The sequence below is a fragment of the Stenella coeruleoalba genome, assembly GCF_951394435.1.
Source record: "Stenella coeruleoalba genome assembly, chromosome: 16".
In the NCBI taxonomy this organism is placed as follows: domain Eukaryota; kingdom Metazoa; phylum Chordata; class Mammalia; order Artiodactyla; family Delphinidae; genus Stenella; species Stenella coeruleoalba.
The window spans coordinates 7,856,050-7,882,796 of NC_137162.1; the positions used below are offsets into that span (position 1 = coordinate 7,856,050).

Below are 26,747 nucleotides of genomic sequence, written 5' to 3' on the forward strand. Positions count from 1 at the left end.
GTGGGGTGGAGGTGGGGTGGTAGACATGCTGCCAGAGCTTCCGTTTTGCACTTCCCTCTGAGGAGCTGTGTGATCTTAGGCAAGTCACTGCCTGTCTGTCCTTTATGAAATGAGGGGGTCAAATTAAGGCAATATTTCTTAAAGAGTGGTCCTGGCTGAGTTGGTGTCTGGAGGTGGGCTCTGGGACTGATCCTGCTGGCCTGAACCCCCAGCCATTGAGCACACGATTCAGGTGGTCCCTCAGCACGCCTCGTGAACCCACAGTGGAGCCGGGGTCTGTGACCCCAGGAATTAGATTTCAAACGGGGACGGCCCGACAGCCACCTAGTTTTGTGCATTCCCTATATCCTCTAGTGACTTGGTTTCCCCCAAAGTCAGTTCCTCGGTCGCGGACAAGGGGCTTCAGGCTCTGGGTGGAGGAAAGAGCCATCCCCTCGCTTCCAAGATCGAGCCCCTCCAGGGCAACTCAGCATAACCAGGAGTAACTAGGAGTCGGGTTTGGCGGCAGCCGCTCGCAGGAGCAGGGCGCCTCAGGACGGCAGGGGTCGCTGTCCGAAAAGCGTTGGTCCCGCACGAGCGGGGCGCCGCGCGTGCGCAGGGGCCGGGGGGCGCTGACGGCCGAGGCGGGGCGGGGCGGGGCCTGGTCCCGAGCCTCGCAACCGCGCGCCGAATGCAGTGTACTTTTGCAAAAGTTGTTTCATTATTAAATGGGCTCCTGGTAGGAAAATCAGAACTGTAGACACAGATCTCCCACGGCCACTCCCCGCAGAGACGGGCGCTGCTGCGTGGGGCCCCGGTTCGACCTCTGTCGCCTACAAGGGGGTCTGTGTATCGCTTGCACCCTCTGAGAGCCCAGGCGCCGTCCGCTGCCCGCCTCTGGAGCCCCTTTCAGTTCACTGTGCAGGGCAGCGGGAGAATCAACCACGGCTCCGGGATGGTGAGTTTTAAAGAGTCTCGTGGCCAACCTGACAAGTGATGGTCGCCTGTGAGTCCACCCGGCAGGGGGCAGGGGGCGCTCTGACCCCGTGGGAAGGGCCTCCTGGGACCTCTTGGAAGCTCCTTGGACGGCTGCCGTGGCCTCCGAGGGATTTGCAGCTTGAGGTCCTGCAAGGACAGGGGCTTTGGACTGGAGGGCGGGGAGAGGAGTGGAAGGAGGGGGAGAGGGGGGAGAGGAGGCGGGGTTAGTAGTAGTCGCCCTGGTTGGGGGAGGGGAGTTGTGCAACGAGTGTGAGGATGTGGGGCCCGGTGCTCACCTGGCTGTGGCTGGATGACACTGGCACCTGGGCACTGAGATACTGACAGTCCTGCCCGCCAGCGAGGTCTGGCAGCCCTGGGTTGCGTGAGTGCCAGGGGCATGGCCAGTGCCTGGGCCCAGAGCTGGGCTCGACTGAAGTCTTCCTTGGCGGGAGGTGGGAGGTGGGAGGGAGTGGCCCACCCCGACTGCCCCTCCTTGCTCCTGCGTCCTTCGTCCAGTTCTGCAACCTCTGCAGTCTCGGTGTCCTCATTTAGGAATCGGGAGCAGGGTGCTGGTGGGGCAGTGTTGGGTCCTTGGTCCTGCCTGTCTCCTCTGCCCCCTGACCTTGTCCTCTGGGAGTTCGCAAACTCCAGAGGGTGCTGGCATTACCTGAGACCTCATAAACGTCCTGGTGCCCAGGGCTCTGCTCTGACAGATGGTTGCTGTAGGTCTGGGTGGCGCAAGGAACCCCCCTGGGAACACTTCTCCTGGGGTCTGGTTGTGGACCCCATCGGCCCCAGCACTGGGAAGGGAGGTGCCAGGGTAGTGGGCTGTGGGCGGTACCCACTCCAGACTCATTAACCTGCAAGACTCTGTGGAGAGTGAGGGATTTTAGTGGTTTCCATGGGGAGCATTGGGCAGGACCCTGAGTTGATATTTCACTTAGGTGTCACTGCTCCCAGGAGGTGAGGACACCCCTGGACTTGGACAGCCCTGGGGGTCGGGTCCTAACCCTGAGTTCACTTGCGCAAGGCCTGGGGTCTGACCTGGGTTCGCTTGTCTGGTGCCTGCCTCTTCCCACGGGTCTTAGCTTGATGAGTGAATAGTGATAGCCATCACATCCTTCCTTCCCACTTGAGGACCAGTTCATGCTTTAGTTCATTCATCCCTATAGCAACCCTGCAAAGTTGGTAGTTCACAGGCCGAGTCCGAGGGACGCCAGACAGCTTGTCGAGTCTTCAGGTGGGAGGTGAGACTTCACCCCCACGGAGCCTGGTGCCCAGACAGCCCCATCCGAGCTGTGGAAGTAACTGAAACTCCAGACCCCGCCCTCATGACCACAGTGGCCCTGAGTTCTCCAGCCTGAGAGACTGGGGCTGGTTGGGTAAGCGGAGCTCAGGTGGATCTGGGTTCAGCCAGTTCTAGAGGCCAGGGCTGGGGGTGGTAGCTTCCTCCCCTGGCTCCCATGCCCCTGCCTGTTCCTGCTGCTTCGCCCAGCCCGGCCCCACCCTGCCACAGCCTGGCCCTCTCTGGAGGGGCTCCGCCAGCTTGCCCTTTATTATAACCAGGGCTCTCTGCTGAGGTGGGGAGGGACTGTGCCCCATCTGGAGGGATGTGCGCCTCAGTGGAGCCTTCTTTGGGCTGCCTCAAGGAGGGGGGCTCTGCATCCCTGGGTTGCAGAGGGGGGCGTGGGGAGCGCTTGGCGGCAGGAGCTGTGCCCGGCCCCACTGGTCAGAACTCCGTCTCCCAGGCCTGGGCTGTTTGCGCTTCTCAACTCCAGAGCGTGGAGTCGTGGCTCCTGACGGCCCTGCAGCCAGCCAGCCCAAGGTCCGCGTGTGTCACCAGGCGTCCCCCGTGGGCAGCCGCTTTCCCAGAGGACACTGCGGCCCCACGGGAGGCCACACACTGCCCCATCACGGCTTTGATGGTGGGAGCCAGGAGGCGGAATCAAAATTGCATGGAGGGCTTCCCTGGTGGTACAGTGGTTGAGAGTCCGCCTGCCAATGCAGGGGACACAGGTTCGTGCCCCGGTCTGGGAGGATCCTACATGCCGCGGAGCGGCTGGGCCCGTGAGCCATGGCCGTTGAGCCTGCGCGTCCGGAGCCTGTGCTCCGCAACGGGAGAGGCCACAACAGTGAGAGGCCCACGTACCGCAAAAAAAAAAAAAAATTGCATGGAGCGTGAACAGCTGAGGACCCAGTTTGGCCTGGTCAGGAGGATGGCCGGCCACAAAGGGACACTGTGAGGGATGCCCAGGGAGCAGAAGGGACCCATTCAGTTCTCCCAGAACGGGATTTGCCTGCTAATTAGGTGGAGAGGACCCTAGCAGTGGGTGGGCTGCAGGGAAGGGTGGGATGGGTGGGGGAGTGAGTGACCCCATTGGGGAAGAGCCTGCTGGCTCTGATCAGCTAGAACAGAAAGTCCAAACCTGGCCCTGCACACCCGCTGCTGCAGAACTGTGCAAGGCGCTGGTTAAAAAATGGTGACGTGCCAGCCCTGTCCCAGACCGCCCTGGTGAGACAAGAAAATCCTGCACTGGGTGGGGGCTACACACAGCAGACCCCTGTCTGGTGCTTGTCGGGGATCAGGCCTCCGGCACGCTGCCCCTCAGCATCCTGCTGTCTGTGAGGTGGGGGCTCTTTCAGCTCTAGGGTGGCTGGTGAGGCTCAGGGTCAGGAGGAATCCTGCAAGCAGCCTTGTTCCTTTACTCAGTGGGCTGTGCGAGTATTTCCACGTTCTCCGTGTGCTCTGTCGAGAGAGGTTGGGAAGCACCAGATTCTGTCATTTCATCTCATAGCAGAATGGTGCTGTATTATCCCCACTCCGCAGATGAGAAAACTGAGGCTCCAGGAGCATAACGACTTGCCCAAGGTGACACTGTGCTGGGGCTGGGCCTTTCCCTATAATTCTGCCTTCTGGGGGTGGATGGAGCCTGGGCACGTGATGGTGATTTCAGGGTGCAGCCGGGTCGGGAGCCACAATCCCGATAACCTCTTGGTTACCACTCCATGTGGCCTCACTGCACGTGGGACGCACTTCAGGGCCACCCAGGGCTCTGGATAGGGGAGGCAAGGGAGAATCCCCTGCAAGTGCTGATGGACAGCATGAAGACAGGCCCAGGGAGGGTCCTGGGCTTCCTGGGAAAGGGGCCCACCTCTCTTGGGGGATGCCCACCCACACACCCATGCCCACTTCTGTTGTCCCAGGTGGCAGGGGTGGCAGCCGACAGTCATCTCTAACCCTTCTGGAGATGCTGCTGTTCCTGTCACAGCACCAACCTGTTTGCTTAAAAATGGCCTGAATGACTCTTGGTGGGCCTCTGGCAGGTCATTCGGGGTCACCTGGCTTTGTGCCCACCCTCTATGCCAAGGGCACTCGTTCAGGGCTTGTTAGGAGTGCGGTTAATGGATCCCAAGGGTGGGACTGAGTGAGGTGTGAGCAGGGGCATGGTAGTCCCGCCAGAGGTAAGAGTATGAGTGGATCAAACAGAGCCGAGGAGTCCTGGGTGGCTCCCTGCCATACCCTCGGGTCCGTGGCATGGGTGGCTCAGTGGCCGGGTGTGGGGCAGTGATGGATGGACCGTGGATGGGGCTCCTGGCTCAGATAGCTGGGGCGGCCCTGGCAGCACAGCTGCACCCCAAGCCTCCACCCCTCCCTGCCGCGTTGCTGATGGGGTCAACCAGGGAGTCTTGGGGACGTCCCTGCCATAGGCTTCTCATCCTCCTGGGCAGAGCCCTGCCCAGAAGCCATGGGCTCAGTGAATTCCTGTGTGAATTATTCCTTGATGGGAGTGAAGGAGAGCTGCGATTTCCATTGTCCTCTCTCCAGGCTCAGAACAATGTGCTCAGACAGGAAAAAAATGGGAAAGGTTTGCTTAGCTAGCAGATTGTTCCCAGAGCATTTCACAATTTGGATTGAAAAACGGGTTGCTGTTTCTTAGGCCATCTCTTGAGGCCTGATGGGTTTTCCATTCCAGCTTGAGGCAGGAGAGGGAACTTGAGTGGGGGCTGGGAGGCTGGATGGAACCCAGGAAAGCTCCCCAGGTGTCTGAGTCTTTGGGGAAGCTGACTTCTGCATTTGTCCCCCTACCCTCTGCTCTGGTTTCTTTCTTTCTTTTTAAAAATATTTATTTATTTATTTTGGCTGCGCCGGGTCTTAGTTGTGGCACTCGGGATCTTTAGTTGCGGCATGCGGGCTTCTTAGTTGTGGCATGCGGGATCTAGTTCCCTGATCAGGAATCGAACCCGGGCCTCCTGCATTGGGACTGCGGAGTCTTACCCACTGCACCACCAGGGAAGTCCCTGTGCTCTGGTTTTGAATGAAGGCTCTGTGGGTGGATGGAATTGAAGATGAGAGAATCTGGAAGTAACTGTGACCTCCTTAACCCTAAGATCTTACTCTTGAAACTAGAGTCTTCGGGTTTCAGAGCTAGAAGACCCTAAAGAGCACCAGGCAGCTGACACTTGCTCAAGGACACGCAACAGCTTAGCAGCAGGAGCTGAACTTGAACCCAGATCTTTGAACTTTCAACTTTCTGGAGTTGGGAATTAGAGAAAAGGGTCCTGGTTTGTGTCTGCTCCCTTTTACACCCAGACCCTCATGTGCTACCTGACATATTCCACTCAACATGACAAAATAGGAAAGGATTGAATTTGTTTTCTATTGCCAAGTAACAAATTACCACAAAATTAGCAGATTAAAACACATGCATTGATTATCTCACAATTTCTGTGGGTCTGGAGTCTGGGAGGGCTTAGCTGGGTCCTCTGCTCAGGGTATCCCAGGCTGTAGATCAGGTGTCACCTGGGCTGTGTTCCTTTCAAGACCTGGGAGTGGGGGGGCCTCCTCCAAGAAAATGGGGTTGTTGGCAGAATTCAGCTCCTGCTGGTTGTAGGACTGAGGTCTTGCTTTCTTGCCGACAGTGGGCCGGGGGCTGCTCTTGGCTCCTGGAGGCCTGCAGTACCTTGCCACGCAGCACCCACACGGCCCCTCACACAGTCTGGCGGCCCACTTCCTCGAGGCCAGAGGAGGGTATCCCTCTCCAGCCTGCTAAGACGGCGTCTCCTACAACGTGATGTAATCAGGTGAAGCGGCTGAGTGACTAGCCCATACCTGTGGCTATTCTACTGACCAGAAGCAGATTACAGGTTCTGTCTGTACTCGGGCATTTAGACAAGGGTGTGACCCATGGGTGGGTGTCCACCATAGAAGTGGAAGTCTGGACGAAGTAAACACACACGGAAGAGCGAGAGTGAAGTTTTTAAGCGGTGCATCGACTCAAGGCATCCTCTCCCCACCCCCGCTCCTGCCGGCCCAAGCTTGAAACGTGAGCTGTGCTTTATCTGACTGACACGGGTGCTGATTTGGCAGTGGCTCTGCTGGGATATAAAGCTGCTACGGGAGACTGTAAATAATGAAAAGGTTGGTTTCCGCTCTGTCGGCCCCTCTTTTCGGCTCTGTGTCCCGAGTTGGCTTCCTTGGGCCAGGAGGCAGATGAACAGTTTCTTTGTATTTCCAGGGCCACCCTAAAGACAGGCCCCCTCAGCCTTTCTTTGGGTCTAGGGAGGGGGAGGCTTTGTGGGCATTGGGGAGGGAGGCCTTGCGTGCTTTGGGGGAAGGGCTGGGGTTTGGTTTCTGGGATCGACAGACACTGGTGCCCTGATGCCCCCCCAGATGGGAGAGTGGCTGCATGGATGTTAGCGGTGGGCAGGGGGCTGGATACCAGGAGCAGCAGCTATAGGCCCCGTGGCCAAGCTCATGGTCAATGTAGCAAAGGTACAGTGGGGGTGAGTGGTCCACAGCGGACCAAGGACAGGCCCTCTCTGCTGTGGCCCTGGGTTCATGCACAGCTGAGTCTTTGGGGGGCAGAAGGAGGGCCCAGTGCTACTAATTTTGGGGGTCTGTTCAACCCTGGTGAGTGAGGTGTTGGAAAAAACCCCAGCCCTCCTGAGTTTGAATGCTGAGTGGCAATGTTTTACTGTCAAGTGGGGAGCAATCTAGCCCAGAGACCAGGTGCTGGGGGCTGAGGTTTGGGAGAGGAAAAGTAAGGTAGGTTTTCCAAAGCCCAAACACCTTGAACTGTGTCTGTCCCTTATCAGGATCGCAGGGTCGCAGGGTGACGGCCAGTGATACCACGGGCCAGCTAGAGGGGCCTTGCTGCGTGCGCGAGGTGTGGGCTGGGATTACAGCGTCCAGCTAACTCAGCTGTTCATGGGACGTACCTGAGTCGGGACTGTGGCACTCAGCCAGGTCTGCCCTGGGCTGGGCAGGCTAGGTGGCCAGGTCTGGGTTCGTCACGGGCCCCATCTAGGTTTAATTTTATGTAGAAAAATTATCAAATGAGATGTTTCTCAAATCTGAGTGTCATGGTGCAAAGCCATGCTTGTTAACATAAATAATATTCTAGCAGGTAGCTGCTTTATAAGGTCAGCAGAGTGGGTCCCTGTACCTTGGTGGGCCTATGTGGTTAGAGGGGCACAGGGTTTTATTACATCTGTTTTAGAGATGAGGAAGCTGAGATTCTGAAAAGAGATTCTATGAAGTGCCCAGCATCAACTCCAGAAGATTCCAGTGGCAACTGGGGGAGTGTCCCCTCACCCCCACCCAACAGCCCTTCTGCGAACCCAGTGGTCCTCTGTCTTTGGAGTCTTCTCGAGACTCCATGGGAGTCTTTACAGCACCCGTACCCAGTCTGGGTGGGTCCACCGCATGCATCTTTGTAACGGACTTCCAGGTGCCTCTGATGCCGCGGCTGGGTTGAGATCCCTTGGAACAAAGTTTCGATGATCAGACCCAGAAGTTTTGGTCCGTGATGAGATGCAGAGAAGCATCGTCCACCCACTGAATAATGAATGATTTCATGCCCGACAGCTGCTGACACATTTCTTTTCCTGGGACTGAATCAGACCATGCGGTTGTGATTATGTGTTCTGTTGCTGACCCACTGCCAGCACTGGGAGTTTAGAATCCAAAATTCGGCAGACTTTATTGAGTACCTACTGTGAGCGGGGCAGGGGATGCTGAGCCGGGTACCACAGAAAGCACCCCCCAGGGGCCAGGACACTCCCCTTAACTTTGCACCGGTTATCTGTTCTGCTTAGAGGTGCCCAGCAGGGGTAGACAGCGGATTAGGCTTCTGGTTCTTTGAAGGACACAGAGAGAGTGACAGGCTTGGGGGTTGCTGGGAGGGTGGGGCATGTGTTGCCGCCTGCAGTTCTGACCTCAGGTGGAGCTGATCTTCACCCTTGGGTGCCTGTCCTGCTCTGACACCGCTGGCCGTGTGACCCGCAGTATTTTTAGGTCTCTCCAATCTGCATTCATCACAGCCCTAATCCCTAATGAATGCAGTGCAGCAATTAAACAGGATCCTCAGTAGAAAGAGCTTTGAGTTCCCTGTGGGCTCTGATGGGTGGCGGTATGGGTGTCGCTGACTTTCCGATGGTGCTTGATAAAACAGTTCCCGCCCTCCGCCGCGGGAGGCGTCTCTCGTTTCTAGTGATTTATTGTGCTTTTTACAACATGGATGTTCACAAGCAAATGCATGTTTATCCAGGCTCGGAAGTCTGCTCCCCCGAGCATGTACACGTGTGAAGGAAGAACAGAAGAATCAGAGTCTGGAAGGTTTTTAGAGGAAGGGGAGAGGCTGGATCCCTTGATTTCCTCTGCACACCTGCCACCGCCCCAGCCGGGCACCTTGAATCAGTTTACGGACAACTGCCAAGAAAAGCTTGAGTTGGACTAATTTAAGAAATTGATCAACAAGTTCACTTTCAACCAGAGTTTGTAGGGTGCTTACAGTGCCAGGAACAGTGCCAGGGGCTAGCGGGCAAGGACTAAGAGAAGACAGATGGCATCTCACGGTCATGGGGAGGGAGAGGCCAAAACAATAAAATTCATGCAAGTCAGGGGACTTCCCTGGTGGTCCAGTGGTTGGGACTCCGTTTTTGCAATGCAGGGGGGCGCAGGTTCGATCTCTGGTCGGGGAACTAGGATCCCGCATGCTGCATGGTGTGGCCAAAAAATAAAAAACTCATGCAAGTCAGGACGGAAGAGCAGCTGGGGCATCAGAGGAGCATAGAGGGAAGGAGCATAGAGGAAGGCGCATAGAGGAGCTGTGACATCAGGAGAGGAGACTGGAGCAGCTGGGGCACTGGGGCAGGTGCATGGAAGAAGGTGGCATTTAAATGGGGCCCTGTATCCTGGGCAGGAGTGTGCTTGGTGAAGGAAAGGGAGTCAGGCCCATAGGTTTGCTGGTGGGATGTGGGTGCTTCCTCTCGGCCACAGAGCAGGCAGAGCTGATTACAGGGCACACCAGCTGACAACTGCCCAGGCCACGCATCTAGAGGGCACAACAGTGTCCCAGAAAATAAACCTAACTGGCAAAATGTAAACTTGGGTTTGGGAGTCGGAGAGAAGTGAGCAGCCTTTCAGCTGCCTCCAAGGCAGCGTCTCGGTTGGAAAGTCACATGCAATGACGTCTCTATTCTGCACACAGCGTACGAAGTGTTGGTTCCTTCCCTGCACTCAACAAATAGATGTGAACACATATATCAAGAGTACCAATCAGAAGATACTAAATCATCAGCCTTCCTGGGTACCGGCTGCTTCTCTGGCCCTTAGAGTTGAGCACATGCTCTGAGCTATAGGAAACCAAGTTTGGTCCCCAACCGTCGGGTGCACGTTCCCATGTGGCTCCGTATCCATGAAGTGAGGTGGTCCAGCACTGCTCTCCCAGGTGGTGATTTGGAATTGAAGGGACCGGAAGAGAAGCTGCATCGAACCAGTGATGCTTTTGACTGAGTATCTGGCTCCTTGGGAGAGCCCGTCGCTTTCTGCAAGGCTTTCTCATCAGCTCTTTCCTTTGAGACAGTCTTTGTGTTGGGCTAGGACTCCTACCACCCTTGGAGTGGCCGGGGAGCTGATTACACACGCAGCACCTGGGATGTTTGATACTTAAAGGGGGCAAGTCCCTCGCTCCTTGCCCCTTGGCGAATCTCGCCTGCGTTAGGATACAGGTCTGCCGCCAGCCTCCTACCCTGTGATTTCTGCTGACAGTTGGCAAACTGTCGAGGAGACCAGAGATGGATGACTAAACCTGGTTAGTTTCATGCTTCAGTTACACCGTCGGTGTCTGAAAGGCTAAGTGGCCTTGCTCGGCCATGAAATGTTTCTGCGATGCCTGGCAGGTGGCATGCATGCGTGCGGCTCAGCTCTGCCCCGGGCTCTCCCTGGCGGTTTCACCTGTTAAGTAAGTGGATCTCCTCTGAGTGGACGAGGGAGGGAAAACCTGACTACGTTATATTTGTTCTTTTTTATTATAAAGGTCATATATGCTCACTGAAAAACAATATAGGAAAAAAGAAAAAACACCCCAGGAGGGCGGAAGAATCATCCGTACTCCCACCTCTCAGAGAAGCTCCTGATGACGTGTTGGCACCTTTCCTTATAGGCTTTCTGTCTATACACTCACGTAACTCTTCTTTCCAAAATTGCAACACCGTAGGTAACACAGCATCTGGGAAGGCAGAAGTTCATTTGCTGTGTTTACCTGAAGAGTGCCATCCGTGGTCTCCCCTGGTTATGCAGATGTAGAGCAGGCTGGCACCCAGCTGGGGCATGAGTCTTTTTTTTTTATGTTTTAACATCTTTATTGCAGTATAATTGCTTTACAGTGGTGTGTTAGTTTCTGCTTTATAACAAAGTGAATCAGTTATACATATACATATGTTCCCATATCTCTTCCCTCTTGCGTCTCCCTCCCTCCCATCCTCCCTATCCCACCCCTCTAGGTGGTCACAAAGCACCGAGCTGATCTCCCTGTGCTATGCGGCTGCTTCCCACTAGCTATCTATTTTACGTTTGGTAGTGTATATATGTCCATGCCACTCTCTCACTTTGTCCCAGCTTACCCTTCCCCCTCCCTATATCCTCAAGTCCATTCTCTAGTAGGTCTGTGTCTTTATTCCCCTCTTACTCCTAGGTTCTTCATGACCTTTTTCTTTTTTTCTCTTAGATTCCATATATATGTGTTAGCATACGGTATTTGTTTTTCTGTTTCTGACTTACTTCACTCTGTATGACGAACTCTAGGTCCATCCACCTCACTACAAATATCTCAATTTCGTTTCTTTTTACGGCTGAGTAATGTTCCATTGTATATATGTGCCACATCTTCTTTATCCATTCATCCAATGATGGACACTTAGGTTGCTTCCATGTCCTGGCTATTGTAAATAGAGCTGCAATGAACATTAGAGAAATGCAAATCAAAGCTGCAATGAGATATCATCTCACACTGGTCAGAATGGCCATCATCAAAAAATCAACAAACAATAAATGCTGGAGACGGTGCGGAGAAAAGGGAATACCCTTGCGCTGTTGGTGGGAATGTAGATTGATACAGCCACTGTGGAGAACAGTATGGAGGTTCCTTAAAAAACTAAAAATAGAATTACCATATGACCCAGCAATCCCACTACTGGGCATATACCCTGAGAAAACCATAATTCAAGAAGAGTCATGTACCACAATGTTCATTGGGGCATGAATCTTGAGCCTCCCAGAGAGGAGGCATATAGGGAGATAGGGACCTCTGGGAGGAGGCTGGACACCAAGTTCCCAATCCCAGATGCCCAAGATTACAAGTTGGGGAGAACTGTTGGGGGGCTCAGTGTAGCCCTAATATGGTTCTAGGCTTGGGGTAGGTTCATTATGTCTCTAAAGAAAACCTATCTTGAGGAAAGGGGGTATGTAGCCTGGAGAGCTAGCCTCCACCCTGGGGCAGAGTGTCCCTGTGGCCCACTTCTGGTCACTCTTGTCCATTAGGGCAGTGCCACAGTGTCCCAGGTGACCTGAGGTCTCCAGGTGTAGTGGACATCTGTGTGGGGTGGATGCGTTAGCTAGAATTGCCTTCTCTACATAGTTCCAGGTTCATGTGGGCCGCAAGCGATGCTTTGCATGAGATTTTGAAGGCGGAAATGAAGTAGCAGCCGTATTCCTTTCCATCTGGGAGACTGGAGCACAAGGCACCCTGGCAGCTCGCAAACTTCGTTGCTCACCTCTAGGCTCACCTGGCTGGCAGGGGCTGCCAGCTCTCCTCCTTCAGCCTCCGCAGCTTCTGGGCCCGGGGTGTGTTTAGCTCTGTGATGAATGGCACCAGAGTGCAGGACACCCCCGTCATCCAAGCTTGTTCTAGTCCCTCCTGTGGGCTCCGCTCATTCTGTTTTCCTTGACCTTCCCCACCTCACATCCACCTTCCCTTCTTTTTTTTTTTTTTTAAATGACCGCCATGATCTACTCAAACTTGGGGTTCCTGTAACATGGCTGGTATTTCCTCTCAGTGATTATGTACAACGTAAGACTAATCCATTTTATTAATTTATTTATTTTGGCTGTGTTGGGTCTTCGTTTCTGTGCGAGGGCTTTCTCTAGTTGCGGCGAGCGGGGGCCACTCTTCATCGTGGTGCGCGGGCCTCTCACTATCGCGGGCTCTCTTGTTGCGGAGCACAGGCTCCAGACGCGCAGGCTCAGTAGTTGTGGCTCACGGGCCTAGTTGCTCTGCGGCATGTGGGATCTTCCCAGACCAGGGCTCGAACCCGTGTCCCCTGCATTAGCAGGCAGATTCTCAACCACTGCGCCACCAAGGAAGCCCCCACCTTCCCTTCTTGATGGCCGACTTCAGAATGTAGCACCAGATGTAGAAGGGAGAGCTTCCCAGAGACGGTTTAATCAGCTCCCACAACTGGGCAACAACAAATCCCTATCATACACATATAATATATACGTATATGATATGTACTTATATGATAATCATGTAATCTTATGATAATAAATCATATATTTGTATTTATCATATAATTCTTGTGTTCACTTTAAAGATGTAGAAGCAGAGACCTGGGAAACTACCAGGCCAACGTCACGCCTGCCCGACGCCCACTCAGCACTGGCCGTGAGGGGCCCACAGTCTGCCGGCGAGGATGTTCTTCTTCTCTGGCTGGGAGTCTCCAGCCTCTTCAGGAAAGAAGCCGGAGAGGTAGGGTGCTCTCCAGCACGATCTTCTTACCCACCCACCTTCTCCATTTCCTCAGAGCTGTCAGCTCCCAGAGCCAGAGCTGGGCCTTGGGCCATCCACCATGAGCACTCATCAGACTCAGGAAAAGGGAGGAGGGTGGTGCTGGGGAGGAAGCACAGGGAGAGAAGAGCTCAGAAAGGAAAGGCAGTCGGCGGGGGAGGCCCCAAAGACTAGAGGGCGCCCCCCACGTGTGGTCTTCACCTCAGAAGAGGGCACAGCATTGGGGTGCTACTTGGTGCCAGCTGCCAGGCCCTCTGAGATAAGCACACAGCCTGGCAGGGAGCCCCTTCTCTATCCCAGGAGAGCCAGAGCCACCCCAGAGAGAGGGACAGAGACACAGTCTTCCCAGAGAGGGGGCGGAACCACAGCCATGGGGGGTGGAGCCACAACCATGGGGGGCGGAGCCACAGTCTTCCCAGAGAGGGGGGCAGAGCCACAGGCTTCCAGGGTCGGTCTCTAGGGGCTTTGTGCTTGAGAGAAAACTCAGGTGTAGCCTCTGTGAAGAACGCCTGCAGGGGTTTGGGGGGCTGGGAAAGACACCCACCTCCAAACCCTCAAGAGTGGGTGGGGGCTGGAGCACGGGGAATAAAAACAAACCAACCAACCAACAAACCTTTATAGCCAGGTTCACAAGTCTGTAACATCACATGGGATAACCAGTAGGGGGAGAAAGGTTGGGGTCTCACTTTCCATTTTCTAAGCCAGGAAGGGGCATACAGAGATGCTGAGTGGCCAAAAAGAATTCTATAAATATGTATGTGTTATATATATATGCTATATATATATTTGGTCTCCTATGGGTACTGTAACAAGCTATCACAAACTGGGTGGCTTAGGACAACAGAAACTTATTTTCCCACAGTTCTGGTGGGCAGAAGTCCAAATTGAAGGTGTCAGGCAAGCCTTCTTTTCTGGTTTCTGGCGGCTGCTGGGAATGCTTGGTGCTCCCTGGCTTGCAGCTACGTCATTGTAATCTCTGCCTCTGTCTTCATGTGGCTGTCCTCCATCTGTGTGTCTGTGCCTTCCCATGGTATTCTTCTTTCTATATGTGTCTCTGCATCTCTTCTCCTTCTGAGGACTCCAGTCATGTGGGATTAAGGGCACATCTTATTGCAGTGTGTCCTCCTCTTAACTTACAACTAAATTACATGTAAAGACCTTTTCCCTTCATTACAAATATCCCATTTCCAAATAAGGCCACATTTATAGATACCAGGGATTAGAACTTCAACATATTGTTTTGGGGGACATAATTCAACCCATCGCACTCTGGCTTTCCCCATATCTTCCCTGTGCTTCCTGGGACCACCTCCAAAGTAAACCACCTGTGTCCGAGTCCTTCTCTCTGGGCTGTCTTTGGGGTCCTAAACCAAGATGGAGGGTAGAGATCTGAAAAGAAAAGAGAAAGGGGAGCTAAGCTCAGGGAAGGAGAGAGTTAAGATGAAATGATCCATTGGCCCTAATATCAAGAAATGAGGTCAAGTTCAAGGAGACCTCTGGGAGATGGGGGAGCAATGGGAAAGGAGCTTCTTTTTTTAGAACTTGGCAGATGCTCTGGCTGGAGCTGGGCCACATCTGGGAAGGCAGTGGGAGAGTGAAGCTGAAGGTGGAGCCAGACTTGAGCCTGAGGACCTGGAGAGGAGGCCGGGGCCCTCAGACTGGGTCCTCTAGTCCAGCCAGCTCCGGCTCTGGCTGGGGAATCTGAGGCCCAGAGACGGGCAGCAACTCTCCTTGGCTCCCGGCAGAGACTAGAAGCTCTGCTCCTCTGGTCTGTCTCTGGTCCTCCTGTTTTGGCCTCTCTTCCATGGTAGGGTTGGTGGGCGGCAGGATGCAGTCAGAACTGTCTGGGCTCTGCTGACCCAGGCCATCTCTGCTTGGGCCAGGGTGGAGGAGGGCAGACTCCACAGCGAAGGACCGATGCCCACCCTGGTCCAGGACCATCCGCCGACTCTGTTTTGTATCGTGTGGGAGTTGGGGCAGCATCTCTGTGGCTCTGCCTTCCCCCCACGCCCATGCATTTTCATTAGGCTTATTAATAAATTGTGGCCATATCCCCCTGCCCACAAAGTCAACTTGTTATATTTATAGCTCTTGGAAATCTCCCTGCCTAAAGCCTCCACCCCTCCAACTCTGCCAGGGCCTCTGCTTGGTCAGAAATGTGCCTTTTCTCAGCACTGTTATTTCAGCCTGGCTCTGATGGGCCGTGGTATCCACGGGCAGAGGAGCTTACTTGGTGACAGACAGCGGACACCATCCAAACAGGTCTGGTTTTGTCAGAAAATACCTTAGAAGAGAAGAAAATGTATTTCATTTGGGGGCAGTAGGAAGACACTGGTGCTGTTTAATGTAATTATATATCTTTCAGCTCCTTTAAAACATTTTTTATTTTAACTCTCCATGGGAAGTAGAATGGAATTATCTGAAGCCTGTTTTCTAACTCAAGGAACAGCAGTTGGAATCATTATTTTCTGACCGAAGGAGACACTTGTGTAAAATTTTCTGGGTGCGGAGTCCAAGCTGGAATCACTCCCGAGTGAGTGGGGTATGAGATCCGGTGTATCAGTTTCTTCTTGCTGCTGTAACAAATGACCACAAACTCTGTGGCTTAACGCAACACAATTTTATTAAGTTACAATTTTGTAGTTCAGAAGACCGAAGGGGACCTCAGTGTGTTAAAAGCTGGGTGCCGGCAGGCTGAGTCCTTACTGGAGGTTCTAGGGGGGCATCCATTACCTTGCCCTTTCCAGCTTCTTGAGGCCGCCTGCATCCCTTGGATGGTGGCTCTTTTCCCCTGTTTTCAAAGCCTGTCACTCTGACCTCTGCTCCTGTCATTCCTTCTCTGACTCTGACCCTCCTGCCTTCCTCTGATATGGACCTTTGTGATTTCCTTTAGCCCATCGGGTAATCCAGGATAATCTCCCGTCTCTAGACTGTTAATTAATTGCATCTGTGAAGTCCCTTTTACCATGGAAAGGGACAAATTCACCATTCTGGGGAATAGGATTGAAGACCCTTGGGGCTGTAATTTGGCCTATCACAGCCGGAAAATCGTTTCCATGCCCTGGCTTCTCCAATCCTTCCACTGCCCTGGGAGGCAGAAGGAGAGGGGGTTGTGGGCCCCCTTTCATGGAGATGCCCCGAGGTGAAGTCATTGCCCAGGACTGAGAAGTGAGCGCCAGAGCTGAGGGTGGAACCAGGGTCTCCCCATGGCGATGCCAGGACTGTTCCTGTCAGCTCCCGTGAGCCCCTGTCAAAACAGGCTCTCTGCGTGGAGACGGAGTGTGTGGATTCTGTCTGCAAATGGAACCTGCGCTGTGGACCTGGCTCCATGATTCACCTGAGATCACAAAGTCCGCGAGTTTCTTAATGTCCCTGGGTCTCAATCTTCTGGGGAAAGTAGTCATTTTTCTGTAAAGCTCATAATAAGTGTTGGCTATATGGTAGCCATTACTAATAACAACAGGGCAGAACCTCAAAGCTTAGACCCTCCAAGGACGTGCGCTGAGGTGCCAGGATGCCTCTGGTTCTTGCCTGCTGTGCTCGGGGCCCTACACATGCTCGCTCTTCTCTTTGTTCCTCTCTGTTGGCCAAACCCTACTCATCATTCTAAGCCCTGGATATCACCTCCTCCAGGAAGCTCTCTTTGGTTGCGCCAGGTGGAGTTGGCTGCTCCTTCCCAATGTTGGAACCGTGGTTGCCTCTCAGGAGGGGTGAACCTGGACAGGGAGATGGAAGGATTCCAGTGTTACCCTCTGCAGATCCGGGTTGGAATTCCAGGCCTGTCACTTACCGGTATATGTTTCCAGGCTCTTCTGAACCTGATTCCTTACCCGTGACATGGGATGGAGGATGACAGGCTTACTTCCCAGGATGTTGTGAGGCCTGAATGAGACCATTCATGTGAAGCCCTTCCCTCGAGTCTTGCACATGTTAAGTTCTCAGTAAATGGTAGCTACATACAAGGAAAGCATGGAAATCCCACAGTTACTTGAGACAGAGGAACCCAGGTACAAATTCGCTCTGCTTTTGGCTGGAATCACATCAGCGTGAGGGCTTAGCTCCTGCACACTGGACCCTTGTTATGGCCATCTTTTATTTATTTTCTTTAACTTTTTATTTTATATTGAAGTATAGCCGATTAACAATGTTGTGACAGTTTCAGGTGCACAGCAAAGCGACTCAGCCATATATATATCCACGTATCCATCCTCCCCCGAAGTCCCCTCCCATCCAGGCTGGTTATGGCCATCTTTGATTAGCAAAAATGGAATATCAGGTTAATTGCTGTGAAGCATGTGGGCTGATTGAAGCAATGGGGTGGGCTGTGGGAACCCAAGATATTTCCAGGGACCTTGATGTTGTTGGGGGGCAGTGACTCAGAGGCCCTGCCCCCAGGGGTTTTTGTGTTTACTGGGGCTACATTTAAACACTGGTGGTGGTGGGCTTCCCAGACCCCAGGAATCTGGTTACAATGTTGTGTGTCTCACCCACAGCGTGTGGAGGTGAAGGTCCCTCGCAGGGCTGAGCAGCAGTGGAGTGGGGAGTGGGAGGGAGGCTGCAAGATAACAGAGTGGGGGCCCCAGTCCTGCAGAGGGGGGATGGGCCTCAGTTCCCCTGGCCCTGTTCCCGTCATCCCCGGGCCCTGTGCTGACCCGCCTCTTTGCCCTCATTGTCTGGGCCACTGCCCCATAAGCCGAGTATTAGCCTGATGTCGTCCTGGGGCCATAAACACCTTGTAAAAGTTGCTGGAACAAGATACTTTATGTTGGTGGCGACTCCAGCCCAGGCCATTAAGTCTGTCCTGACGTTGGCTGGGGCTTGCGGTGGCCTGACTCACAGGTTTTGTGTAAGCCCCTAATTAGGGCCTCTGTGCCGCCACCCCTCTCCAGTCCTCCTGGGCTCTGCCCTGAGTCCTGGCAGGACTTTCGGGCTCCCAGGGCCAAGGGCTCTGATTTACACTGTTTAATACCTTTTACCCCTTTTCCTTAATGCTCTCCTGTTGCTGTCTTAAAATTCTTAGCCATTGGGAACAATGGCTGTATTTTCATTCTGCACTGAGCCCTGCAAACTATGTAGCTGCTGCCGGCTAAGAGGATGCCTTGTGGACTGCGGGGTGCTCTCCGGACGAAGGGCCGGGCTGGCTGGAGGGGAGTGAGTGAGGGGCACGGTAGTCAGAGACCAAGTCTGAGCAGTGATGCCAGAGTGTGTGGGGGGCCTGCGGAGAGTGTAGGGCCCTGGGGGCCATTGTGAGAGCTTTGGCTCCCCTCTGAGAGAAATAGGGAGGCACAGGAAGGTTAGGACAGAAGAGTGACATTATCCGACCTAAAGTACAGAAAGATCAACTTGGCTGCTGTTGGGAAGAGAGTCCAAGGGTAGAAACAGGGAGACCACGCAGGAGGCTGGTGAGGAAATAGGATAAAGATGCTGGCGACTCAGGTGAGGCTGGGAGCAGTGGTGCTGGAGGGAAGCGGTGATTCTGGATATATTCTTAGGATGAAGCCATCAGGTTTTGTGAAGGAGTAGATGTCATCCAGGGGGTCTGGCTTGTCCTGGTAGAAAGTCTCCAAAGAGACTTTCCCTTCTGTCCCCCATGCCACTTGGCCATCATTTCTCTCCCCCCTCCCCGTCCTGGAATTAGGGCCGGTTTTGTAACTTGCTTTGATCAGTAGAGTGTGGGGAAATGGTGGCTGTGTCTGTTCCTGGCCTCACGTTGAAGAGGCCCAGCAGCTTCTGCTTTTGCTCTCTGGGAACCCAGTTGCTGTGCTGTAAGGAGGCTGGGAGGGACCCTGGAGGAGAAGCCCATGGACAGCTGGCTGACAAGCAGCACCAACTTCCAGACCTGTGAGAAGGACCTTCTTCCACGTCCCAGCCCCAAATGAGTTCCCAGATGAATGTGGCCGTGGAAGTGACTCCAGCTGACATCACATGGGACGGAAGAACCACCCAGATGAGCCCTGCCCAAGTTCCTGACCAAAAGAATCATGGGAAACAAGACATTGTTCTTTTGGGCTGCTTGTTATGCATCAGTCTCTGACTGCCGTAGATCTCTCTTAGACATCCAAGCAGAAATGTGTTGCGTCGCAGCTGGATACACGAGTTCAGGAAAGAGATCCAGGCTGGGAATTTTCGATAGACAGATGTCATTAAAGTCTTGAAACTGAATGAAATTGACAAGATTGAGTGTGGAGGGAGAAGAGAAGAGGACCAAGAACTAAGTCCCCTGACACTTGGATCTTTAAGTGGTCAGGGAGATGGGGAGGGGCCGGCAAAGGGGAGCGATGGGGAGGCCACCGGACACCCATGTGCTGGCCTCTCCTCGCCAAGCGACCAGCTCCGGGCACCCAGCCCTCCCTCCCACTCTCTCACTTTTTCCTGGTGATGGTCTTTCTAATGTGACTTCCCTTGCTCCTGTCTCCTGTGAACACAGCCGAGAGTCCGACGATCCTCGGCCATGTCCATTCCTGTCTCCTCGGAGCTGAGGTCCTAGTCAGCAACCTCGCTCATCCTACCCCGTCAGCTAGGGCTTGTGCTCAGCTCACTCCGTATTTTGATGAAATGGGTTTATTTCATAACCAGACACGTGCATGAAACATACTGCGTTGTCAGAGGGCCTTGCTCAGGGGGTGTGCCTTCGAGACTGGCTTTGTTTGTACTCCTGTGTGATCGCTCCTCCTTCCTTCCTTCCATCCATCATTCCTTCCATCCATTTATTATCCTTCCCCTCCCTCCCTCCCTTCCATCCATCATTCCCATCTTTCTGTCATGGATTCATGGGCGCTTCCTCAGCAGGTGTGCCCTGCGAGGTACTCCACCCCTGTCCGAAGACCCTCACTGTTCAGACTGTCATCCTCAAAAAGTTAATAATCGCAGGGATGGTAAACCAATGCCACCCCCTGACAGTGTCCCCTTCCACAAGGTTCTGCATTTTTTTTTGCGTGTGTGTGTGTGTGGTACGCGGGCCTCTCACTGTTGTGGCCTCTCCCATTGCGGAGCACAGGCTCCAGACGCGCAGGCTCAGCGGCCATGGCTTACGGGCCCAGCCGCTCCGCGGCATGTGGGATCTTCCCGGACCGGGGCACGAACCCGCGTCCCCTGCATCGGCAGGCGGACTCTCAACCACTGCGCCACCAGGGAAGCCCGGTTCTGGCGTTTTGTTGCTGCTGCTACTGCTGCAGGGGGTCTGTGTCCATCCCTCCCCGTCCAAGCGCCCTTGGGAATCTGTGAAGTAGAGGACAGTCATTCCTATTCTCTACAGTTATCAAGGCTGACATCTAGTTACCAAGAAATCACACTCAGCAGTGTTCAGACAGCAGCTGAGACTGGCTGTCACCAGGGTGCTATCTGGGCCATCTTTCTTGGACTCTGTGACCCCAGAGGTGTCCAGGACCCACCCTCAGTGTGTGCTGGACTCTCTGGGGGCTTTGCTGTGAGGCGGCATGGGCAGAGCCCAGAACCCTTGTCCCCCAGGTCAGGGGCCGCTGTCATGGTCTTGGAAGTTAGCTCACCTTCCGGCCTCTGTCGCCTCACTTGGGTTGGCGTCTCTGGCTGAGGGGCAGAGGGTTGGGTCGCTGGGCCAGAGGGCAGAGGCCTCAGAGGCAGCTGGAGAATGCAGGTGCTCTTGGCTGAAGCAGGGGCCCTGGGGTCTGAGCTGTGATTGTCGAGGAAAGGCCGAGGGTGCTGGCCTGGGGCTGGTGGAGGGGAGAAGGATGGAAGGGGGGGGTCTAGGAAGGTCCTGCAACTTGTACCTGACTTCAAGTAAGATCCAGACTTCCTCTGTCCCTCTGCAGACCCCGCTCCTGTGGTGGAGAAAGGCCCCCAGCACTGTCCTCATACACACGTCCAGTACTGACGTGTCCCAGAACCCAGCTGAGGTCTTGGCCCACTTTGCCGGTGGCCTATGCCAGGCTGTGCTTGGTTTCACTTCCTTTATTATGTCCCCCTTTCATCTTCCCTCCTCACTCCTATTTCCCTCCTCCCAATACTACCCACTTGAGTGCATTTAATTTACATCCTCCCAATCCACTTTCAATACATTATACATTTATTTAAATATAAGTGACTCTTTGAAATAGGTAGAGTGCCATTTTGCATGTGTTTTAAAATCTCCATAAATACTATTGGCCCGTAAATCTCATTGTCTTTCTTACTTTTTTTTTTTTTTTTTTTGGGCCAGACATTAAGTTTTTGAGATCGGTCCTTGTTGCTATATGTAAGTCTGGTTCAGTACATTAGATGACTGTACGGAATTTTCATTATGTGAGTGTACTTATGCTATAGGCTGAATGTTTGTGGGCCCCCCCACCCCTGGCAAAGAAAAGCCCTCACATCTTAAAATTCTAATGCCCAAGGTGATGGTATTTGGAGGTGGGTCTTTGGGAGGTGACTAGGTCATGAGGGTGGAGCCCTTATGAATGGGATTAGTGCCCTTGTAAAAGGGGCCCCAGAGAGCTCCATCATGCCTTCTGCCATGTGAGGTCACACCCAGAAAATAGCGGGAAGTGGGCTTTCACTCGACAGTGAATCTGCTGGCACCTTGATCTTGGACTTCCCAGCCTCCAGGACTGTGAGAGGTAAATGTCTGTTGTTTTATGAGCTGCCCAGTCTTTGGTGTTCTGTTATAGCAGCCTGAGCCAACTCTGTCTCTCTCTCTCTCCCTCTCTCTCTCTCTCTCTCACACACACACATGTGCGCGCGCACACACACACACACACACACACACCTTTTCCATTCCTGAGCAATGGGCCCTCCCCCTCTTTGTGATGAGAATAATGCTGTGCTGAAAGCCCTTCTCCGTGTCTCCTGGTGGCCCTGCGGCATGTCTCTGGGATGCATCTGCAGGAGCCCCACATCTGTCCTGGGCTGCTGCATGCCACCATGTACACACTGCCTGGCTGTCCACAGTCCTGCAGCAGCCTGGCCTCCCAACTGGACAGGGCCCCATTTCTGCAAGCTCACAGCTGCCCTTGCTGTCACTTGACCTTCTATTTTTGGAGAATCAGTTGGCTGGAGGTGATGTCTCCTTGTTCGCGAGTCTCTGGCAGAGGTCTCCTCATTTCCTCAGCAGACGCTGTCTCCCCCCTGTTAACCATCTGCTTATACTTCGCTCATTTTCCTTAGGGGCTGACTCTCTCTCACTCGCTGATTTGTAGGAGTTACTTGTATAATTTACATAATAATTTTTATCAGTTTCAGACTTTGAAGAAAAAGTTCCCCCAGTCTGTCACTCATCTGTTCAGTTTGTTGGTGGTATTCTTTATTGAACAGAAATCTTTAATTGTGATGAAGTTGAATCTGTCATTTTTTTTCACATAGTTCATTCTTTTGGCATCTTGTTTAAGAAACTGTTCCCAACGTTGAGACCATGAAGCTTTTTCTCTTTTTTAAAAAATTAGCTTTAGCATTTAAAGCTAATATTTCAGTCCTTAAACTATTTGGAATATGTATGTGTGTCCATGTTATATTATATTGTATTATATTATCACGTGATATTACATTATATATATAACATTTTTCATTTTTACAGTCTTGTCTTTATGTACAATATGAAGACTTTCCAAGTACCATTGATGGTTGCATCTAAAGAGCTTTAGTGTTTATTTTCTTTCTTCATAACCTGTACTGAGAATCTAAACTATGACCAGTTCTAGAGGAAGTAAATATCCAGGGCAAATACTTTTCTTATACTTCCTTTGTTTCTTCCTTCCTGGATTCTAATGTGTTGGCACCAGTGGCAGTTGTTCATCTTGGGTTGTCTACCTCTGCATTTTGAGCAGCAGAATGCTCCACTAGCTTATCTTCCCTTTGAAGCAGCCTGATTATTTGCTTCCTTAATTCAGTGTGAGGATTTCAAGAATCTGCTTTTCATTTAGAACTTGCTTCTTTCAACCGCTGTTCCTTGCAGGAAAAGTTTGGATTGCATAACAGCTTAATATGCATTAAACGTTAAAAAAATACCACAAATGGGGACTTCCCTGGTGGTCCAGTGGGTAAGATTCTGCGCTTTCAGTGCAGGGGGCGTGGGTTCGATCCCTGCTCGGGGAACTAAGATCCCACATGCTGCGTGGCCAAAAAAATCGCAAATGTATGTTGAAATTATAAGACGCACTGTGATTCCCATACTAATGACTGTCAAATAGGCAACACGATATTTAGGTGATAAATGTGGCCAGTGAGTCAAGGTGCTGAAGGAATGTTGGACCCAGGGCTCTCCATGGGAAGTATAGTCTGTATGTGGTAGGAGCCCAAGTCTTCCTCACGTGGCAGGTTAATATCTCCAGCATCATTTCCTAAATAATTCATCTTTTCCTCTCTGAGTTTTGATGCCATTGACATGATTTTGTTATGATTCTGGAATTTCTATTCTGTTTCTTTGATTGTCTCATCTGTTCCCTTGCCAATACCACATCTTTGATCTCTAGCCATTCATGAATCTTTATTTTTCATATGAATTTTCAAGTCAACCCATAAAGTTCCTGAAAATGTGTTGCTGTGACTTTGATTGGATTATCTTTAATTTTCAGATGAGCTTGAGGAGAATCAACCTTGGTGATGTGGAGTTGTGCCGTCCGTGAATGGGACACAGTTCCCTATTTCCTCACATATCCTTTTGTGCCTTTACTAGATTCAAAATTTTCTCCATAGAGATTTTGAGCATCCTCTAATAGGCTAATACATAGATGCTTTCTGTTTTTTATTGCTATGATAAGTGCTAATATATTTTGGCTACATTTTTCCAGCTAGTTTTGGCTGGAACAGAGAAACACTGCTGCTTTCTGTATGTTGATTATGTATCTGGCAGCTGTACTGAACTCTCCCATTTCTTCTTTTTTTTTTTTTTTAACATCTTTATTGGAGTATAATTGCTTTACAATGGTGTGTTAGTTTCTGCTTTATAACAAAGTGAATCAGCTATACATATACATATGTTCCCATATCTCCTCCCTCCTGCGTCTGCCTCCCACCCTCCCTATCCCACCCCTCTAGGTCACAAAGCACCGAGCTGATCTCCCTGTGCTATATGGCTGCTTCCCACTAGCTATCTATTTTACATTTGGTAGTGTATATATGTCCATGCCACTCTCTCACTTTGTCTCAGCTAACCCTTCCCCCTCCTTGTGTCCTCAAGTCCATTCTCTATGTCTATATTCCAGTCCTGCCCCTAGGTTCTTCAGAACCATTTTTTTTTTTTTTTTTAGATTCCATATATATGTGTTAGCATACGGTATTTGTCTTTCTCTTTCTGACTTACTTCACTCTCTATGACAGTCTCTATGTCCATCTACCTCGCTACAAATAACTCAATTTTGTTTCTTTTTGTGGCTAATATTCCATTGTATATATGTGCCACATCTTCTTTATCCATTCATCTGTCAATGGCCACTGAGGTTGTTTCCAGGTCCTGGCGATTGTAAATAGAGCTGCAATGAACATTGTGGTACATGACTCGTTTTGAATTATGGTTTTCTCAGGGCATATGCCCAGTAGTGGGATTGCTGGGTCGTATGGTGGCTCTATTTTTAGTTTTTTAAGGAGCCTCCGTACTGTTCTCCATAGTGGCTGTAAAAATTTACATTCCCACCAACAGTGCAAGAGGGTTCCCTTTTCTCCACACCCTCTCCAGCATTTATTGTTTGTAGATTTTTTGATGATGGCCATTCTGACTGCTGTGAGGTGATACCTCATTGTAGTTTTGATTTGCATTTCTCTAATGATTAGTGATGTTGAGCATCCTTTCATGTGTTTGTTGGCTATCTGTATATCTTCTTTGGAGAAATGTCTATTTAGGTCTTCTGCCCATTTTTGGATTGGATTGTTTGTTTTTTTGATATTGAGCTGCATGAGCTGCTTGTAAATTTTGGAGATTAATCCTTTGTCAGTTGCTTCATTTGCAAATATTTTCTCCCATTCTGAGGGTTGTCTTTTCGTCTTGTTTATGGTTTCCTTTGCTGTGCAAAAGATTTTGTTTCATTAGGTCCCACTTGTTTATTTTTGTTTTTATTTCCATTTCTCTAGGAGGTGGGTCAAAAAGGATCTTGCTGTGATTTATGTCATAGAGTATTCTGCCTATGTTTTTCTCTAAGAGTTTTATAGTGTCTAGCCTTACATTTAGGTCTTTAATCCATTTTGAGTTTATTTTTGTGTATGGTGTTTGGGAGTGTTCTAATTTCATTCTTTTACATGTAGCTGTCCAGTTTTCCCAGCACCACTCATTGAAGAGGCTGTCTTTTCTCCATTGTATATTCTTACCTCCTTTATCAAAAATAAGGTGACCATATGTGCATGGGTTTATCTCTGGGCTTTCTATCCTGTTCCATTGATCTGTATTTCTGTTTTTGTGCCAGTACCATACTGTCTCGATTACTGTAGCTTTGTAGTATAGTCTGAAGTCCGGGAGCCTGATTCCTCCAGCTCCATTTTTTTTTCTCAAGATTGCTTTGGCTATTCAGGGTCTTTTGTGTCTCCACAGAAATTGTGAAATTTTTTGTTCTAGTTCTGTGAAAAATACCATTGGTAGTTTGATAGGGATTGCATTGAATCTGTAGATTGCTTTGGGTAGCACAGTCATTTTCACAATGTTGATTCTTCCAATCCAAGAACATGGTATATCTCTCCATCTGTTTATATCATCTTTAATTTCTTTCATCAGTGTCTTATAGTTTTCTGCATACAGGTCTTTTGTCTCCTTAGGTAGGTTTATTCCTAGGTATTTTATTCTTTTTGTTGCAATGGTAAATGGGAGTGTTTCCTTAATTTCTCTTTCAGATTTTTCATCATTAGTATATAGGAATGCAGGAGATTTCTGTGCATTAATTTTGTTAATGCACAAAAGTTAATTAATTTTGTTAAATCCTGCTGCTTTACCAAATACAGTTTTCAACTGTATAGTTTTCAACTATAATCTCTTCACATATTTTCTTCTGCCTCTGGTAGATCTAGTAGTTTTCTGGTAGCATCTTTAGGATTCTCACTATGTATCTGCATACAGTGTCAGCTTTACTTCTTCTTTTCCAATTTGGATTCCTTTTATTTCTTTTTCTTCTCTGATTGCTGTGGCTGAAACTTCCAAAACTATGTTGAATAATAGTGGTGAGAGTGGACAACCTTGTCTTGTTCCTGATCTTAGAGGAAATGGTTTCAGTTTTTCACCATTGAGAAAGATGTTGGCTTTGGGTTTGTCATATATGGCCTTTATTATGTTGAGGTAAATTCCCTCTATGTCTACTTTCTGGAGGGTTTTTGTCATTAATGGGTGTTGAATTTTGTCGAAAGCTTTTTCTGCATCTATTGAGATGATCATGTGGTTTTTCTCCTTCAGTTTGTTAATATGGTTTATCACATTGATTGATTTGCATATATTGAAGAATCCTTGCATTCCTGGGATAAAGCCCACTTGATCATGGTGTATGATCCTTTTAATGTGCTGTTGGATTCTGTTTGCTAGTATTTTGTTGAGGATTTTTGCATCTATGTTCATCAGTGATATTGGCCTGTAGCTTTCTTTCTTTGTGACATCTTTGTCTGGTTTTGGTATCAGGGTGATGGTGGCCTTGTAGAATGAGTTTGGGAGTGTTCCTCCCTCTGCTATATTTTGGAAGAGATTGAGAAGGATAGGTGTTAGCTTTTCTCTAAATGTTTGATAGAATTCGCCTGTGAAGCCATCTGGTCCTGGGCTTTTGTTTGTTGGAAGATTTTTAATCACAGTCTCAATTTCAGTGCTTGTGA

At 50.9% G+C, this 26,747-nt stretch overlaps 1 long non-coding RNA gene across 2 annotated transcripts in view; it reads left to right on the forward strand.

The window, feature by feature from the left end:
• Positions 1-630: 630 nt before the first annotated feature.
• Positions 631-26,747, forward strand: part of LOC307175271 — a 119,842-nt gene continuing 93,725 nt past the window's right edge. For both annotated transcript variants that reach the window (XR_013824284.1, XR_013824285.1), the window contains exons 1-2: positions 631-937; positions 12,832-12,986. This is a non-coding gene — a long non-coding RNA (uncharacterized lncRNA). The remainder of the gene's footprint in view (positions 938-12,831; positions 12,987-26,747) is intronic.